Genomic DNA, 2,688 nt, shown 5'->3' with positions numbered 1-2,688 from the left:
TACATGGGAACAATTTGTGCTTCAGTGGAAAGGTATGCTTTACCTAGAACACCCCATTTCAGTTTATTTTATTCTAGTCTTTCACTGAGTATGAGCAGTTTTTTAACCTTAATGTTGTAAATAAATTACAGAAAAATAATTTAGTACCTATAGACATGCAAATAACTTTCATCTAGTAGAGGTTCAGTTGATTTCCTTCACCAGTATGGGAGGGAAAAAACAATCGAGTTTTTATTTGTACACTCATTTCAATATTGTTAATCTATAAACTTACCCCATTTACAGTCTCCTTTGAGCTGAATGTAACATCTTACCAGATGTTGCTGTTATTTAGCTCATTAATGAGGAAAGATAAATAAGATGTTATTTATCTTTAATATGGGCTCATTTTTATATCTATATGAGAGTTATAATTTTGATTTTTAAGAATTTAATATTTATCACTTTGTAAACATTTCTTCTGCTTTCATTCCACTCCAGTTTGAAATGTATATTCTTTTAGACCCCCTTCAGTTTCTTTGAAATTCTAAGGGAAGTTCTATCAACTCCCCTTGATCATCTCCTCTTATTGGTCAGGTGTGTGTGTGTGAGGGGGTAGGAAGTGGTCAATGGTAGAATAAAAGCAGTTATTCATATAATAATCTTTGCTTCCCCTCTGATTGTTTTCATTTTTCCCTCTCATATTTATCATCTTATTACTTGACTTTAGCTTTTAAACAATAAAAACTAATAATTTGTTTTATCCTATGGATTCTGCAATTTTATCTTTTTTTCATAACATTGAATAAAAGAATGGGGAAGTCATGTGTAAAACAAGTAACACACATTGTTTTTATATGTAAAAGAATTTCAAACATGATAAACACTTTCTATATGCAAAGCACAGGGTTAATTTCAGCAGTCATCCTGTAAAGCAGGAATATTATTACTTTCATTTTAAATGGAATAAAAATAATGTTTAAAAGACAGAGTAACATTCCCATATTTACACAACTATTAAGCAGATGGGAAACAGAAATGAGGTGATAGAGGGCGGGTCAGATGAAAATCATTTGTTGACTTAAACTATTAATTTCCTTCTAACTTCACATCTGTCTGCTTCCTTGTATCACATCACTTTCCGGTAAAGAATATGAAGAAATTTTTCACCATATAAATGACTGATAAGTCCTGCAGTTTGTTTTTCTAAGTGATATTTTTTGTGTACAAAGCATTATAGCCTAGTAGAGGCAAGAGATAGAACACACTCCATGTGAATTCTTAAGCTTAACTTTCTTCTCTCCAACAAAGTTACTAAACATGATCAAGGAGCCAAAATCTGGCTCCCCAAATACCACTAACACACCTATTAATAAAAGAAAACTGAGTTTGCTTCTTACCATAACAAGGGAGAGCATTACCTCAAAAGGCTTCAGCAGTGTCTTAGAGGGAGAAATTAAGTTTGGAATGTATTGAAAATTGGAAGTTTGGTTGTTGGTAGGCCTTTCAATACAGACTTGAGTAGGATTAAGTAAGAATTATGACACTAAAGTTTAGGATTTATGGAAACAGCAAGGCAAAAATTTTATGGTGAGGGATTCAAAGAATCTTAGGGAAAAAAAAAAAAAATCTCTGTTGACGTTTTCCATTGAAAAGTTTTTGGGCCTTTCAAGTAATTCTTATACTGAACAACCAAATAATTTTCTTAGGCAGCACAGCCCTAGAAAAACACAATAATGTTACTGAAGATGGACCGATAGCAACGTCGTGGTAATGTAAAGAGAAAGGTATGCTTTCAGTTCTCAGGGCAGGATGAGTGTGGAGGTAGCTGGTTTTGCTTCTGAAACTAACATTCAAATACAAAAAGGTAAACAAATACTTTGAAATTAAAAAAAAAATACTGTCTAAGGGATTATCCAAAATTATTTATACCTCTGCTGTCTTTCAATCTCTAGATAAGATTACCAGAAAAAGCAAAATATATGTCATCCTGCATAGATCACAGTGATTGTGGATGTAGTAGGCAATGAAAAAAAGGATGAGAAATCACTTTCTTAGTAATGAAAAGCTAGTAAGCATATTAGGAAAACAACTGAGATAAGAAGCACAGAGTACTTGACAACAAACAAATAAATAAAAAAACTCAAGAAATTCCCAGAACTGAGGACCTCCTGCAAATGCTTATATTTTATTCAAATTGATCTCTTGAAATGTACTCTCATTGACAAAGCTTGTATCATATTATCAAGACAGCAGCTGCTGCCTCATTTCTACCTTTCTTCAGGTTTCTCTGGAGCTCTCATAAAATATATTCATTATAAATTATGATAATAAAACAAGAGAAGATTGTAAAGTATAGAGAAAACTCATATATTTTATTTTGTCAAACATGTTAAAAAGGTTACTTATTAGATCTGTGTGTGTTGTGTGTGTGTGTGTGTGTGTGTGTGTGAATGCTGAAGTTTACCTAAGTGTCCTGTGTCCTAAAATAAAATATTTTTCTCTAATATCCCCCACATCGTCCTTTGTCTTTCGAGGAACGAGCTAATAGCAAGGGCCATCTGTCCATATTCCAAAATAAGACCTTCTCCATCACTTCTCATGACTTCCGTGAGAATTACCAATGATATCCATGTTTACCTGCCTCTAAAGCATCCAAGGGCCCTCTTCCTTTTCTTTAAGATGTTCCTCATTAATGTTCTTTCCATT

The sequence above is a fragment of the Propithecus coquereli genome, unplaced genomic scaffold (assembly GCF_000956105.1).
Source record: "Propithecus coquereli isolate 6110/MARCELLA unplaced genomic scaffold, Pcoq_1.0 Scaffold275, whole genome shotgun sequence".
In the NCBI taxonomy this organism is placed as follows: Eukaryota; Metazoa; Chordata; class Mammalia; order Primates; family Indriidae; genus Propithecus; species Propithecus coquereli.
Note: the sequence above shows the minus strand (reverse complement) of the source record.